Consider the following 16,340-nt stretch of genomic DNA (forward strand, 5'->3'; position numbering starts at 1 on the left):
TCCTCTGATGGAGTTTTATTTTTTTGAAGCGTGAGCTCCGTTTCTAAGTGAACGTTCCTGGGGGAGGAAAAAGCCACGTTCTGGTTGTTCCCCAGCCCCGGGCTGTGGGAGCCGAGGCGGCAGCAGCAGCCAGAGTGGACACCCTTGCCAGAGCCGGGGCCATCCCGTTAACAGCGAGAGAGCAGCAGCCTGGGGGTTTGCAAGGCTCCCCCTTCTCCTTTCCCCATCCCTGGCTCCCCAGGAGCCCCTGCTGCCCCCGGCTCTGGGCCAGCAGAATGAGCCCGGCTGGCAGCCCAGCCCCAGCCCCTCCCGAGGGGACTTGGCCAGCCCAGAGCTTTGCTCCACAACCCCGCTGGCGGCTACCCCGCTGCTCTGCACCTCACAGACCGGGGTTCAGCCACAGCCCTGCCCCCAAACCGACCTCACAGCCTGGGCTTGAACCCCCTGCTTCCTACCCATGGGCCTGCCTGCTCCTAAGGTTATAGGGGCATTGACCCCGAGAACCCCTCTGAGGAGCCTTTCTCTTTGCCATCGCGGCAAGTGTAGGCTCCCCGCACACACAGGGGCCGGTGGGAAAAAGCCCAGTCAGAGAGAACAGCAGCGACCTGCTCGCTGCACGTCTGCTCTGGGGAGCAGTCCCAGGGCAGTCTGAGGGCTGCTGCCCTGCGCTTCCAAAGGCCTGGTGGGCAGCCAGCTGGGACACCACGGTGGCGATTGTGACATCACACAGGAAGAGCCTATTTGCTCCCCGCACGGAGCAGAGCTGCACTGGGAGCCCCTGCCCATGGGGCCCTTGAACCCAGCCCGGCGCCCATTCTGGCTCTCCCTGCCTTGCACCACCAAGGGCAAACCACACAGTTTCTAAAGGCAGACGTCGGGCCATGAAATCCCCAGTGCACACAGAATCACAGAATCACAGAATCACCAGGTTGGAGAGGACCCACTGGATCGTCGAGTCCAACCATCCCCATCAATCACTAACCCATGTCCCTCAGCACCTCAGTCCCATCCTCGTGCCACGAGAGGTTCCAAATATGGCTTTGTTTTTAACCAAATCACAGTGTTCGACGGCACCCGCGGGCGCGGTGGCTTCCAAGGTCCGTGTGAAGGGGGACACCACGATCTGCTCCGAGGAAGCTCTTCCAGCACCCCAAAAGCGTGGCCCTGGGGGGGGTCACCCCTCCTGGGGGGGGACAGCACGTGGGTTTTCTTGCGGTAGCAGCCGGGCGCGAGCAGCTCCAGGGTGAGCGCGGTGACGATGGCCGTGAGCCCCCAGACGCGGTGGGGGCCGTTGAGGAAGACGGGCAAGGTGTAGGCGTAGCGGCCGCCCGTGCGGAAGTGCGTGTAGCCCTGGTTCTCCTCACGCAGGAGGTGATCCAGGGGCAGCGTGAAGACCTCCTCCACCTCGTCGGGGTTGGGGGTCAGCGTTAGGTCCTCCAGAGGTCCCAGGTTGGCCACGATGGGAGCCACCAGCTGTCCCTGCCAGTCCGGGATCTCCCTCAGCTGCCCCCACACCGCGTCCTCCGGCAGCCGCAGCCCGAGCTCCTCCCGCGTCTCCCTCAGCGCCGTGGCCGCCGCGTCCCGGTCCGCCGGCTCCCGCCGCCCCCGGGGGAAGCTGACGTCGCCGCTGTGGGGCCCCGCGAGGCGGCGGGAGCGGAGGGTGAAGAGCAGCGTGGGGCGGCCCCGCAGCGAGCACAGCGGCACCAGCACCGCCGCCCCGGCCCGGCCCGCCCCGCGCAGCGAGGCCCGGCAGCGCCGCTCCCACAGCGGCCCGGGGGGCCACCGAGCGGCCCACCCCGCCGGCATCGCCCCGGGGATGCACCGGGCACCGCGGAGGGACTGAGAACCGCCCCCCCCCGCCGCCCCCTGGGACAGGGGAGGACTAGAATGAAATCCTTCCATGCATATACTCTGAGTGATGGGTGATAGGACAAGGGGGAACAGCCTCAAGATGCGCCAGGGCAGGATCAGACTGGGAATTCGGAAAAATGTTTACACTGGCAGGGTCATTGGGCACTGTCAGAGGCTGCCCAGGGAGGTGGTTGAGTCCCTTTACAGTTGGTTTCATTCATCTGGTTTGCCGTGAGCCCTTGGCACCGGGAGCTGGGGCTTTTACCCCACCCCAGATGGACTCTCAGCCCCCTGCAGGGTGGATGGAGCCCAATCCTGGCCCACTCACCCCTCTGATCCAGGGTTTTGGGTGAGAGCGCTGAGGCCCTGGAACAGGCTGCCCAGGGAAGCTGGGGCTGCCCCATCCCTAGAGGTGTTCATGCCCATTTGGATGGAGCCGTGGGCAGCGTCATGTAGTGGGAGGTGGCCCTGCCCATGGCAGGGGGGTTGGAAGTAGATGATCATTAAGGTCCCTTCAAACCTAAACTATTCTGTGATTCTAAGATTCTATGAAACCCCAAAGAAGAATCTTTGGGTCTGCACAACTGGTTTGGGGATAAAGCTCCGACAAGTCAAGGCTTATTGCATGGGAACCACAAGTAGAACCACAAGCAACTGGTGACATCATGTTTGTCCAGGACACTACGCACTTGGTCACCCCTGAGGACTTCACCGCCAGAAGCAGCGCTGAGCTTACCTTCCTCGCCCTCAGTGGCGTTTCCCTGCTCTGATGGTGTTGGAGCTTTTCTGAGCGTGAGATCCATTTCAAAGGGAAGTTGACAGGGGAGCAAGCCCCATGGCTTCGTCCCCACCATGTCCTACACATCCTGCCCCTCCTGCGACTTCGCGATGGACCAGGAACGCTGCTGACCGTGCTGAGAACACCCTCCGCATCCTGGGATTGCTGCTCTCAGCCCCCTCTCTCAGGAGCTCTGGGGGAATGCTCCTGGGACCCGGTTTATCCCCGCCAGCCAGGACAGCAGCTAACCTGGGCAGCTTTTAGTCCCAAACTAACCCACCCCAGGAAAAGGGAAATGAGGGAAGGTGAGGCTTGCAGCTTGGAAGCAACGTTTAATGAGCTTTAATGGGACTGAAAGAAAACAAGCAGCTCCAAGAAATTCCATTTCCAATCCCATGCAATGGCCACTGGATCCACGTACCCAGAGATGTTCAAAGTTGGAAAGGGAAACCTGATCGAGGAAGACGTGTCCTTACCCATGGCAGAGGGGTTGGAACTGGATGAGTTTTGAAGGTCTTTTCACCAGGGCCAGAGCCTTGCCAGACGCTCCCTCCAGCCACCTCCATGTTCTGCAGGGGTGTGGGAGTGGGAGTCGGACCCCGAGTAGCGATGAAATCTCAATGTGAGTATAGTCGTTCTCGTTTATTCATAAACACAACACTCCTTATATACTTTTCTAGCAGAGCACAGGCTAATAAAACAACTTACAATTGGTCCTACTGTACTGTCCATGCACCTTAAGTAGTTACAAGATTGGTTAAAAGATGTCAAGCACTCGAAGGGGGCTGGTACAATACTCCGGACGGACGGACGGACGTTTCAGGGACTTTCAGGCGCTGAGTTCTGGGCTTTTGTTATGCGCTTCTTCTATCAACATACCAAGGTCAGTTTTAAGGAGGAACGCCAGGCCCAGTCTCAAGTGTTAACCCTGGATTGTTCATTTCTATCAAATCAGCGCCATCCTTCCGCACGGGGGAGGTGTCAATCGTCACAGAGAGGCCAGTCTGTCCATCTCTTTTCAAGATGTTCACCTGGACATTATGGACTCGGACGTGCAGTTGGAGTCCTGGAGAAGCCTGACCCTGCAACCAGAACAGCAGCAATGAAGTGTGAGAGCGCGTTGGGAACGACACAACCGCTGACAAAGCTAGAAGTGTGAGCACTCGTGTGCCCAGGGCGTTCGATTTCAGCTAGAAAATGAGGCGCCTGTGAAGCAATGGAGAGAAGCCGGAGGCTTTCCCTGCCTGACCCAGGGGCCCCTCAGCATTGCGGAGCAGAGCAGAATCTGAACCCATCCCAGGCAGGGGCCAGCAGAGCCACGTCTCTGCCCAGGGGCTCTGCAGGGATGCCCAGCACCTGCGTCCCACCCCTGAAAAGGCGCTGTTAGGGAGGAGTGTGGGAGCAAGGACACTGGGGAGAAAATCCACCACCCGGCTGGGGCAGAGGATGCGGGCAAGATGGGGCAGAGGATGCGGTGACCCCACCATCCGCAAGGAACCCTTTCCTGGGGCTGCTGCCCAGCCCAGCCTCCTCCCAAAGCTGCAGGATCACCTTTTCCAAGGCCTCTGGGCCCACGGTCAGCTCAGCCCCATCTTCTTTCTGAAGCTTCAAAACTTGGCGATCCTCATAGCCAAACTCCCTGCAGGAAGAGGAAAGCGGATCTTGTCAGAGAGCGGCCCGTTCCCTCTGGGAGTGGGGGAGCTCAGCCAGAGGGGAGACCCCCGCCCTGTCCCTGCTGTGCCCATGCTCCCCTTCCGCGCCAGACTGAGCAAAAGGGAAAGGAACCAGGGAAGGACGGGAGCCCCGGCTGAGAGGAAGATGACTGCAGGGAGCACGAGGTCGACTGACGCTCCTGCACAGAGCCAATTCCAGTCAGGAAACATCTCTTACCTCAGCTCCTGCAGGCCTTTTTCCACACTGACACTACTCTGTACCTGAAAGGGAAAAATGCTCCATTGGAGCTTCCCCTGCCAGAGCCACCAGGGCTTCCCAGGAGAGGCTTCCCTAGGATGAGCCGGCAAAAGCTGCTGCTTTGGGCCACCCTGCGTGGCAGCTCAAGAGCCTCAGCTGGACCCTGGCAGCAACGCCTCCTCGCAGGACGTGCCGGCCCCACCGAAGTCACCCACCTCTGTGGACGTCTGGGTCGGAACCGAGCGCCAGGTCCAGCCAAAACCGAAAACTGCAATTGCATCAAGATATAGTTATCAGAGCGGGGTGGCCAGCGATCCCGGCAGGTGCAGTCTCCTGGCCGTGCCCGGGCTGGAGGAGACCAGGCTGGGATCTCCAGGCGTGCTCAGTGCCCCAGAACCCAGCCCTGTTCCTCATCAGCGCTTGAGGGAGCACCCAGACCAGGCTCCATGCGCTGGGAGAGGCACCTCTCCATCGCTCCCCCTGCACGGCTCTCCCCTCCGGCAATCCCCAGCTGAGGCTTGGGAAGAGCTGCGCTCGTCTCTCGCGGACGGAGCGAGCCACGTGCTCCAGTGGCTGCAGTAGCGCCTCGGCCAGGACGCTGCTGGTCTGACTGGGAGGCCAAAAGCCAGTCCCAGGCGTGGCCGTGCTCAGGAAGCACGTGGGCCACATCCTGGTCCCAGAGGAAAGCTGGTATCCAGCACAGCTGGGTCGTCGCTTTCCCAGCTTTGCTCAGGAAAACTCACCAAGAAAGACAAGGAGCAGCAAGGCAAGGATTTTGAAGAGCTGCTTGTGGTGCAACACAGTCTCTTTCCTGCAAAAGAGGGAGTCGGGTGTCTGTCAAGGACCCAAGTCTTGGGTAAAGCCCTTCCAGGTGCATTTCCCTCCTGGGGCTGAAAACCTGCTGCTGGCAGCGAGGTGATGGAGCAGCATCCAGGAGGAAGAGGATTCCTGTCCACACCATTCCACACTGCCAGCAGCTCTGGCCCAAAGGAAGGGCTTCAGGAGCACCTTCCGAAAGCAAAGGGAAACAATGTGGGGAAGGGAAGAGGTATTGCAAATAAAGCCTGCTTTGCCACAGCCTCTCTGGGGTGGCCCTTGCTGTCGCTCTGGCTGGAAAGCAGGGCTCTTTTCCCTCGATGTCCCACAGATGTGACGCATGGGACTGTGTCTGCCGGGGGGCTCTGCTCTTGGCTCTCCTGGGGAACAGCCCCAGTACAAGCAGCGTCTGAGCTTCAGGGCCCAAACGGGAGCCCTGGGCTGCTGGCTGGAGAACACCCTCTGCTCTCCCCTGGGCTTGCACCAACCCTCAGACATCCCCTTTGTCACCCGCCCGCAGTAGGAATAGGTCGTACGTACACAGGAAAGAAGATGTTCCTCTGCCACATCCCCAGGGAGGTGATGGAACTAGACACTTGGCGTCGCATAGTGCAGGCTGGCCCTGGGCGAAGAAACCAGAGCAAAGTGAGTCCCATCTCCTGCGGTCTCTTCTCCAGGAAGCTCCCTGGAAGCGGGGAGGCGAGCACCGAGGGACGCCCTCCCTCTCTGGGGCCAAGAGCGAGGCTGCCTGCCCTTCTCCTGCCCCTGGGCCAGCCGGCCAGAGCTCAGGCTCAGCACAGCTCCCCAAGGTCCCCCCTGAAGACTTGACAGCAGCAGCGGGGCTGAGCTTACCTTCATTGCCCTCAGTGGAATTTTCCTCCTCTGATGGAGTTTTATTTTTTTGAAGCGTGAGCTCCATTTCTAAGTGAACGTTCCTGGGGGAGGAAAAAGCCACGTTCTGGTTGTTCCCCAGCCCCGGGCTGTGGGAGCCGAGGCGGCAGCAGCAGCCAGAGTGGACACCCTTGCCAGAGCCGGGGCCATCCCGTTAACAGCGAGAGAGCAGCAGCCTGGGGGTTTGCAAGGCTCCCCCTTCTCCTTTCCCCATCCCTGGCTCCCCAGGAGCCCCTGCTGCCCCCGGCTCTGGGCCAGCAGAATGAGCCCGGCTGGCAGCCCAGCCCCAGCCCCTCCCGAGGGGACTTGGCCAGCCCAGGGCTTTGCTCCACAACCCCGCTGGCGGCTACCCCGCTGCTCTGCACCTCACAGACCGGGGTTCAGCCACAGCCCTGCCCCCAAACCGACCTCACAGCCTGGGCATGAACCCCCTGCTTCCTACCCATGGGCCTGCCTGCTCCTAAGGTTATAGGGGCATTGACCCCGAGAACCCCTCTGAGGAGCCTTTCTCTTTGCCATCGCGGCAAGTGTAGGCTCCCCGCACACACAGGGGCCGGTGGGAAAAAGCCCAGTCAGAGAGAACAGCAGCGACCTGCTCGCTGCACGTCTGCTCTGGGGAGCAGTCCCAGGGCAGTCTGAGGGCTGCTGCCCCGTGCTTCCAAAGGCCTGGTGGGCAGCCAGCTGGGACACCACGGTGGCGATTGTGACATCACACAGGAAGAGCCTATTTGCTCCCCGCACGGAGCAGAGCTGCACTGGGAGCCCCTGCCCATGGGGCCCTTGAACCCAGCCCGGCGCCCATTCTGGCTCTCCCTGCCTTGCACCACCAAGGGCAAACCACACAGTTTCTAAAGGCAGATGTCGGGCCATGAAATCCCCAGTGCACACAGAATCACAGAATCACAGAATCACCAGGTTGGAGAGGACCCACTGGATCGTCGAGTCCAACCATCCCCATCAATCACTAACCCATGTCCCTCAGCACCTCAGTCCCATCCTCGTGCCACGAGAGGTTCCAAATATGGCTTTGTTTTTAACCAAATCACAGTGTTCGACGGCACCCGCGGGCGCGGTGGCTTCCAAGGTCCGTGTGAAGGGGGACACCACGATCTGCTCCGAGGAAGCTCTTCCAGCACCCCAAAAGCGTGGCCCTGGGGGGGGTCACCCCTCCTGGGGGGGGACAGCACGTGGGTTTTCTTGCGGTAGCAGCCGGGCGCGAGCAGCTCCAGGGTGAGCGCGGTGACGATGGCCGTGAGCCCCCAGACGCGGTGGGGGCCGTTGAGGAAGACGGGCAAGGTGTAGGCGTAGCGGCCGCCCGTGCGGAAGTGCGTGTAGCCCTGGTTCTCCTCACGCAGGAGGTGATCCAGGGGCAGCGTGAAGACCTCCTCCACCTCGTCGGCGTTGGGGGTCAGCGTTAGGTCCTCCAGAGGTCCCAGGTTGGCCACGATGGGAGCCACCAGCTGTCCCTGCCAGTCCGGGATCTCCCTCAGCTGCCCCCACACCGCGTCCTCCGGCAGCCGCAGCCCGAGCTCCTCCCGCGTCTCCCTCAGCGCCGTGGCCGCCGCGTCCCGGTCCGCCGGCTCCCGCCGCCCCCGGGGGAAGCTGACGTCGCCGCTGTGGGGCCCCGCGAGGCGGCGGGAGCGGAGGGTGAAGAGCAGCGTGGGGCGGCCCCGCAGCGAGCACAGCGGCACCAGCACCGCCGCCCCGGCCCGGCCCGCCCCGCGCAGCGAGGCCCGGCAGCGCCGCTCCCACAGCGGCCCGGGGGGCCACCGAGCGGCCCACCCCGCCGGCATCGCCCCGGGGACGCACCGGGCACCGCGGAGGGACTGAGAACCGCCCCCCCCCGCCGCCCCCTGGGACAGGGGAGGACTAGAATGAAATCCTTCCATGCATATACTCTGAGTGATGGGTGATAGGACAAGGGGGAACAGCCTCAAGATGCGCCAGGGCAGGATCAGACTGGGAATTCGGAAAAATGTTTACACTGGCAGGGTCATTGGGCACTGTCAGAGGCTGCCCAGGGAGGTGGTTGAGTCCCTTTACAGTTGGTTTCATTCATCTGGTTTGCCGTGAGCCCTTGGCACCGGGAGCTGGGGCTTTTACCCCACCCCAGATGGACTCTCAGCCCCCTGCAGGGTGGATGGAGCCCAATCCTGGCCCACTCACCCCTCTGATCCAGGGTTTTGGGTGAGAGCGCTGAGGCCCTGGAACAGGCTGCCCAGGGAAGCTGGGGCTGCCCCATCCCTAGAGGTGTTCATGCCCATTTGGATGGAGCCGTGGGCAGCGTCATGTAGTGGGAGGTGGCCCTGCCCATGGCAGGGGGGTTGGAAGTAGATGATCATTAAGGTCCCTTCAAACCTAAACTATTCTGTGATTCTAAGATTCTATGAAACCCCAAAGAAGAATCTTTGGGTCTGCACAACTGGTTTGGGGATAAAGCTCCGACAAGTCAAGGCTTATTGCATGGGAACCACAAGTAGAACCACAAGCAACTGGTGACATCATGTTTGTCCAGGACACTACGCACTTGGTCACCCCTGAGGACTTCACCGCCAGAAGCAGCGCTGAGCTTACCTTCCTCGCCCTCAGTGGCGTTTCCCTGCTCTGATGGTGTTGGAGCTTTTCTGAGCGTGAGATCCATTTCAAAGGGAAGTTGACAGGGGAGCAAGCCCCATGGCTTCGTCCCCACCATGTCCTACACATCCTGCCCCTCCTGCGACTTCGCGATGGACCAGGAACGCTGCTGACCGTGCTGAGAACACCCTCCGCATCCTGGGATTGCTGCTCTCAGCCCCCTCTCTCAGGAGCTCTGGGGGAATGCTCCTGGGACCCGGTTTATCCCCGCCAGCCAGGACAGCAGCTAACCTGGGCAGCTTTTAGTCCCAAACTAACCCACCCCAGGAAAAGGGAAATGAGGGAAGGTGAGGCTTGCAGCTTGGAAGCAACGTTTAATGAGCTTTAATGGGACTGAAAGAAAACAAGCAGCTCCAAGAAATTCCATTTCCAATCCCATGCAATGGCCACTGGATCCACGTACCCAGAGATGTTCAAAGTTGGAAAGGGAAACCTGATCGAGGAAGACGTGTCCTTACCCATGGCAGAGGGGTTGGAACTGGATGAGTTTTGAAGGTCTTTTCACCAGGGCCAGAGCCTTGCCAGACGCTCCCTCCAGCCACCTCCATGTTCTGCAGGGGTGTGGGAGTGGGAGTCGGACCCCGAGTAGCGATGAAATCTCAATGTGAGTATAGTCGTTCTCGTTTATTCATAAACACAACACTCCTTATATACTTTTCTAGCAGAGCACAGGCTAATAAAACAACTTACAATTGGTCCTACTGTACTGTCCATGCACCTTAAGTAGTTACAAGATTGGTTAAAAGATGTCAAGCACTCGAAGGGGGCTGGTACAATACTCCGGACGGACGTTTCAGGGACTTTCAGGCGCTGAGTTCTGGGCTTTTGTTATGCGCTTCTTCTATCAACATACCAAGGTCAGTTTTAAGGAGGAACGCCAGGCCCAGTCTCAAGTGTTAACCCTGGATTGTTCATTTCTATCAAATCAGCGCCATCCTTCCGCACGGGGGAGGTGTCAATCGTCACAGAGAGGCCAGTCTGTCCATCTCTTTTCAAGATGTTCACCTGGACATTATGGACTCGGACGTGCAGTTGGAGTCCTGGAGAAGCCTGACCCTGCAACCAGAACAGCAGCAATGAAGTGTGAGAGCGCGTTGGGAACGACACAACCGCTGACAAAGCTAGAAGTGTGAGCACTCGTGTGCCCGGGGCGTTCGATTTCAGCTAGAAAATGAGGCGCCTGTGAAGCAATGGAGAGAAGCCGGAGGCTTTCCCTGCCTGACCCAGGGGCCCCTCAGCATTGCGGAGCAGAGCAGAATCTGAACCCATCCCAGGCAGGGGCCAGCAGAGCCACGTCTCTGCCCAGGGGCTCTGCAGGGATGCCCAGCACCTGCGTCCCACCCCTGAAAAGGCGCTGTTAGGGAGGAGTGTGGGAGCAAGGACACTGGGGAGAAAATCCACCACCCGGCTGGGGCAGAGGATGCGGGCAAGATGGGGCAGAGGATGCGGTGACCCCACCATCCGCAAGGAACCCTTTCCTGGGGCTGCTGCCCAGCCCAGCCTCCTCCCAAAGCTGCAGGATCACCTTTTCCAAGGCCTCTGGGCCCACGGTCAGCTCAGCCCCATCTTCTTTCTGAAGCTTCAAAACTTGGCGATCCTCATAGCCAAACTCCCTGCAGGAAGAGGAAAGCGGATCTTGTCAGAGAGCGGCCCGTTCCCTCTGGGAGTGGGGGAGCTCAGCCAGAGGGGAGACCCCCGCCCTGTCCCTGCTGTGCCCGTGCTCCCCTTCCGCGCCAGACTGAGCAAAAGGGAAAGGAACCAGGGAAGGACGGGAGCCCCGGCTGAGAGGAAGATGACTGCAGGGAGCACGAGGTCGACTGACGCTCCTGCACAGAGCCAATTCCAGTCAGGAAACATCTCTTACCTCAGCTCCTGCAGGCCTTTTTCCACACTGACACTACTCTGTACCTGAAAGGGAAAAATGCTCCATTGGAGCTTCCCCTGCCAGAGCCACCAGGGCTTCCCAGGAGAGGCTTCCCTAGGAAGAGCCGGCAAAAGCTGCTGCTTTGGGCCACCCTGCGTGGCAGCTCAAGAGCCTCAGCTGGACCCTGGCAGCAACGCCTCCTCGCAGGACGTGCCGGCCCCACCGAAGTCACCCACCTCTGTGGACGTCTGGGTCGGAACCGAGCGCCAGGTCCAGCCAAAACCGAAAACTGCAATTGCATCAAGAGATAGTTATCAGAGCGGGGTGGCCAGCGATCCTGGCAGGTGCAGTCTCCTGGCCGTGCCCGGGCTGGAGGAGACAAGGCTGGGATCTCCAGGCGTGCTCAGTGCCCCAGAACCCAGCCCTGTTCCTCATCAGCGCTTGAGGGAGCACCCAGACCAGGCTCCATGCGCTGGGAGAGGCACCTCTCCAACGCTCCCCCTGCACGGCTCTCCCCTCCGGCAATCCCCAGCTGAGGCTTGGGAAGAGCTGCACTCGTCTCTCGCGGACGGAGCGAGCCACGTGCTCCAGTGGCTGCAGTAGCGCCTCGGCCAGGACGCTGCTGGTCTGACTGGGAGGCCAAAAGCCAGTCCCAGGCGTGGCCGTGCTCAGGAAGCACGTGGGCCACATCCTGGTCCCAGAGGAAAGCTGGTATCCAGCACAGCTGGGTCGTCGCTTTCCCAGCTTTGCTCAGGAAAACTCACCAAGAAAGACAAGGAGCAGCAAGGCAAGGATTTTGAAGAGCTGCTTGTGGTGCAACACAGTCTCTTTCCTGCAAAAGAGGGAGTCGGGTGTCTGTCAAGGACCCAAGTCTTGGGTAAAGCCCTTCCAGGTGCATTTCCCTCCTGGGGCTGAAAACCTGCTGCTGGCAGCGAGGTGATGGAGCAGCATCCAGGAGGAAGAGGATTCCTGTCCACACCATTCCACACTGCCAGCAGCTCTGGCCCAAAGGAAGGGCTTCAGGAGCACCTTCCGAAAGCAAAGGGAAACAATGTGGGGAAGGGAAGAGGTATTGCAAATAAAGCCTGCTTTGCCACAGCCTCTCTGGGGTGGCCCTTGCTGTCGCTCTGGCTGGAAAGCAGGGCTCTTTTCCCTCGATGTCCCACAGATGTGACGCATGGGACTGTGTCTGCCGGGGGGCTCTGCTCTTGGCTCTCCTGGGGAACAGCCCCAGTACAAGCAGCGTCTGAGCTTCAGGGCCCAAACGGGAGCCCTGGGCTGCTGGCTGGAGAACACCCTCTGCTCTCCCCTGGGCTTGCACCAACCCTCAGACATCCCGTTTGTCACCCGCCCGCAGTAGGAATGGGTCGTACGTACACAGGAAAGAAGATGTTCCTCTGCCACATCCCCAGGGAGGTGATGGAACTAGACACTTGGCGTCGCATAGTGCAGGCTGGCCCTGGGCGAAGAAACCAGAGCAAAGTGAGTCCCATCTCCTGCGGTCTCTTCTCCAGGAAGCTCCCTGGAAGCGGGGAGGCGAGCACCGAGGGACGCCCTCCCTCTCTGGGGCCAAGAGCGAGGCAGCCTGCCCTTCTCCTGCCCCTGGGCCAGCCGGCCAGAGCTCAGGCTCAGCACAGCTCCCCAAGGTCCCCCCTGAGGACTTGACAGCAGCAGCGGGGCTGAGCTTACCTTCATTGCCCTCAGTGGAATTTTCCTCCTCTGATGGAGTTTTATTTTTTTGAAGCGTGAGCTCCATTTCTAAGTGAACGTTCCTGGGGGAGGAAAAAGCCACGTTCTGGTTGTTCCCCAGCCCCGGGCTGTGGGAGCCGAGGCGGCAGCAGCAGCCAGAGTGGACACCCTTGCCAGAGCCGGGGCCATCCCGTTAACAGCGAGAGAGCAGCAGCCTGGGGGTTTGCAAGGCCCCCCCTTCTCCTTTCCCCATCCCTGGCTCCCCAGGAGCCCCTGCTGCCCCCGGCTCTGGGCCAGCAGAATGAGCCCGGCTGGCAGCCCAGCCCCAGCCCCTCCCGAGGGGACTTGGCCAGCCCAGGGCTTTGCTCCACAACCCCGCTGGCGGCTACCCCGCTGCTCTGCACCTCACAGACCGGGGTTCAGCCACAGCCCTGCCCCCAAACCGACCTCACAGCCTGGGCATGAACCCCCTGCTTCCTACCCATGGGCCTGCCTGCTCCTAAGGTTATAGGGGCATTGACCCCGAGAACCCCTCTGAGGAGCCTTTCTCTTTGCCATCGCGGCAAGTGTAGGCTCCCCGCACACACAGGGGCCGGTGGGAAAAAGCCCAGTCAGAGAGAACAGCAGCGACCTGCTCGCTGCACGTCTGCTCTGGGGAGCAGTCCCAGGGCAGTCTGAGGGCTGCTGCCCCGTGCTTCCAAAGGCCTGGTGGGCAGCCAGCTGGGACACCACGGTGGCGATTGTGACATCACACAGGAAGAGCCTATTTGCTCCCCGCACGGAGCAGAGCTGCACTGGGAGCCCCTGCCCATGGGGCCCTTGAACCCAGCCCGGCGCCCATTCTGGCTCTCCCTGCCTTGCACCACCAAGGGCAAACCACACAGTTTCTAAAGGCAGATGTCGGGCCATGAAATCCCCAGTGCACACAGAATCACAGAATCACAGAATCACCAGGTTGGAGAGGACCCACTGGATCGTCGAGTCCAACCATCCCCATCAATCACTAACCCATGTCCCTCAGCACCTCAGTCCCATCCTCGTGCCACGAGAGGTTCCAAATATGGCTTTGTTTTTAACCAAATCACAGTGTTCGACGGCACCCGCGGGCGCGGTGGCTTCCAAGGTCCGTGTGAAGGGGGACACCACGATCTGCTCCGAGGAAGCTCTTCCAGCACCCCAAAAGCATGGCCCTGGGGGGGGTCACCCCTCCTGGGGGGGGACAGCACGTGGGTTTTCTTGCGGTAGCAGCCGGGCGCGAGCAGCTCCAGGGTGAGCGCGGTGACGATGGCCGTGAGCCCCCAGACGCGGTGGGGGCGGTTGAGGAAGACGGGCAAGGTGTAGGCGTAGCGGCCGCCCGTGCGGAAGTGCGTGTAGCCCTGGTTCTCCTCACGCAGGAGGTGATCCAGGGGCAGCGTGAAGACCTCCTCCACCTCGTCGGCGTTGGGGGTCAGCGTTAGGTCCTCCAGAGGTCCCAGGTTGGCCACGATGGGAGCCACCAGCTGTCCCTGCCAGTCCGGGATCTCCCTCAGCTGCCCCCACACCGCGTCCTCCGGCAGCCGCAGCCCGAGCTCCTCCCGCGTCTCCCTCAGCGCCGTGGCCGCCGCGTCCCGGTCCGCCGGCTCCCGCCGCCCCCGGGGGAAGCTGACGTCGCCGCTGTGGGGCCCCGCGAGGCGGCGGGAGCGGAGGGTGAAGAGCAGCGTGGGGCGGCCCCGCAGCGAGCACAGCGGCACCAGCACCGCCGCCCCGGCCCGGCCCGCCCCGCGCAGCGAGGCCCGGCAGCGCCGCTCCCACAGCGGCCCGGGGGGCCACCGAGCGGCCCACCCCGCCGGCATCGCCCCGGGGACGCACCGGGCACCGCGGAGGGACTGAGAACCGCCCCCCCCCGCCGCCCCCTGGGACAGGGGAGGACTAGAATGAAATCCTTCCATGCATATACTCTGAGTGATGGGTGATAGGACAAGGGGGAACAGCCTCAAGATGCGCCAGGGCAGGATCAGACTGGGAATTCGGAAAAATGTTTACACTGGCAGGGTCATTGGGCACTGTCAGAGGCTGCCCAGGGAGGTGGTTGAGTCCCTTTACAGTTGGTTTCATTCATCTGGTTTGCCGTGAGCCCTTGGCACCGGGAGCTGGGGCTTTTACCCCACCCCAGATGGACTCTCAGCCCCCTGCAGGGTGGATGGAGCCCAATCCTGGCCCACTCACCCCTCTGATCCAGGGTTTTGGGTGAGAGCGCTGAGGCCCTGGAACAGGCTGCCCAGGGAAGCTGGGGCTGCCCCATCCCTAGAGGTGTTCATGCCCATTTGGATGGAGCCGTGGGCAGCGTCATGTAGTGGGAGGTGGCCCTGCCCATGGCAGGGGGGTTGGAAGTAGATGATCATTAAGGTCCCTTCAAACCTAAACTATTCTGTGATTCTAAGATTCTATGAAACCCCAAAGAAGAATCTTTGGGTCTGCACAACTGGTTTGGGGATAAAGCTCCGACAAGTCAAGGCTTATTGCATGGGAACCACAAGTAGAACCACAAGCAACTGGTGACATCATGTTTGTCCAGGACACTACGCACTTGGTCACCCCGAGGACTTCACCGCCAGAAGCAGCGCTGAGCTTACCTTCCTCGCCCTCAGTGGCGTTTCCCTGCTCTGATGGTGTTGGAGCTTTTCTGAGCGTGAGATCCATTTCAAAGGGAAGTTGACAGGGGAGCAAGCCCCATGGCTTCGTCCCCACCATGTCCTACACATCCTGCCCCTCCTGCGACTTCGCGATGGACCAGGAACGCTGCTGACCGTGCTGAGAACACCCTCCGCATCCTGGGATTGCTGCTCTCAGCCCCCTCTCTCAGGAGCTCTGGGGGAATGCTCCTGGGACCCGGTTTATCCCCGCCAGCCAGGACAGCAGCTAACCTGGGCAGCTTTTAGTCCCAAACTAACCCACCCCAGGAAAAGGGAAATGAGGGAAGGTGAGGCTTGCAGCTTGGAAGCAACGTTTAATGAGCTTTAATGGGACTGAAAGAAAACAAGCAGCTCCAAGAAATTCCATTTCCAATCCCATGCAATGGCCACTGGATCCACGTACCCAGAGATGTTCAAAGTTGGAAAGGGAAACCTGATCGAGGAAGACGTGTCCTTACCCATGGCAGAGGGGTTGGAACTGGATGAGTTTTGAAGGTCTTTTCACCAGGGCCAGAGCCTTGCCAGACGCTCCCTCCAGCCACCTCCATGTTCTGCAGGGGTGTGGGAGTGGGAGTCGGACCCCGAGTAGCGATGAAATCTCAATGTGAGTATAGTCGTTCTCGTTTATTCATAAACACAACACTCCTTATATACTTTTCTAGCAGAGCACAGGCTAATAAAACAACTTACAATTGGTCCTACTGTACTGTCCATGCACCTTAAGTAGTTACAAGATTGGTTAAAAGATGTCAAGCACTCGAAGGGGGCTGGTACAATACTCCGGACGTTTCAGGGACTTTCAGGCGCTGAGTTCTGGGCTTTTGTTATGCGCTTCTTCTATCACATACCAAGGTCAGTTTTAAGGAGGAACGCCAGGCCCAGTCTCAAGTGTTAACCCTGGATTGTTCATTTCTATCAAATCAGCGCCATCCTTCCGCACGGGGGAGGTGTCAATCGTCACAGAGAGGCCAGTCTGTCCATCTCTTTTCAAGATGTTCACCTGGACATTATGGGACTCGGACGTGCAGTGGAGTCCTGGAGAAGCCTGACCCTGCAACCAGAACAGCAGCAATGAAGTGTGAGAGCGCGTTGGGAACGACACAACCGCTGACAAAGCTAGAAGTGTGAGCACTCGTGTGCCGGGGCGTTCGATTTCAGCTAGAAAATGAGGCGCCTGTGAAGCAATGGAGAGAAGCCGGAGGCTTTCCCTGCCTGACCCAGGGGCCCTCAGCAT

General features: G+C 60.4%; 1 protein-coding gene and 3 pseudogenes across 1 annotated transcript in view; 1 reads left to right on the forward strand and 3 right to left on the reverse strand.

Annotated features, from left to right (window-relative positions):
• Nucleotides 1-16,340, forward strand: part of CSRP1 (cysteine and glycine rich protein 1) — a 269,990-nt gene that overhangs the window by 198,618 nt on the left and 55,032 nt on the right. The window lies entirely within an intron of this gene.
• LOC138730759 (mitochondrial coenzyme A diphosphatase NUDT8 pseudogene) lies at nt 962-1,806 on the reverse strand (annotated as a pseudogene).
• On the reverse strand, nt 5,927-8,040 carry LOC138730760 (mitochondrial coenzyme A diphosphatase NUDT8 pseudogene; annotated as a pseudogene).
• On the reverse strand, nt 12,153-14,266 carry LOC138730761 (mitochondrial coenzyme A diphosphatase NUDT8 pseudogene; annotated as a pseudogene).

Source organism: Phaenicophaeus curvirostris, chromosome 24, assembly GCF_032191515.1.
Source record: "Phaenicophaeus curvirostris isolate KB17595 chromosome 24, BPBGC_Pcur_1.0, whole genome shotgun sequence".
In the NCBI taxonomy this organism is placed as follows: Eukaryota; Metazoa; Chordata; class Aves; order Cuculiformes; family Cuculidae; genus Phaenicophaeus; species Phaenicophaeus curvirostris.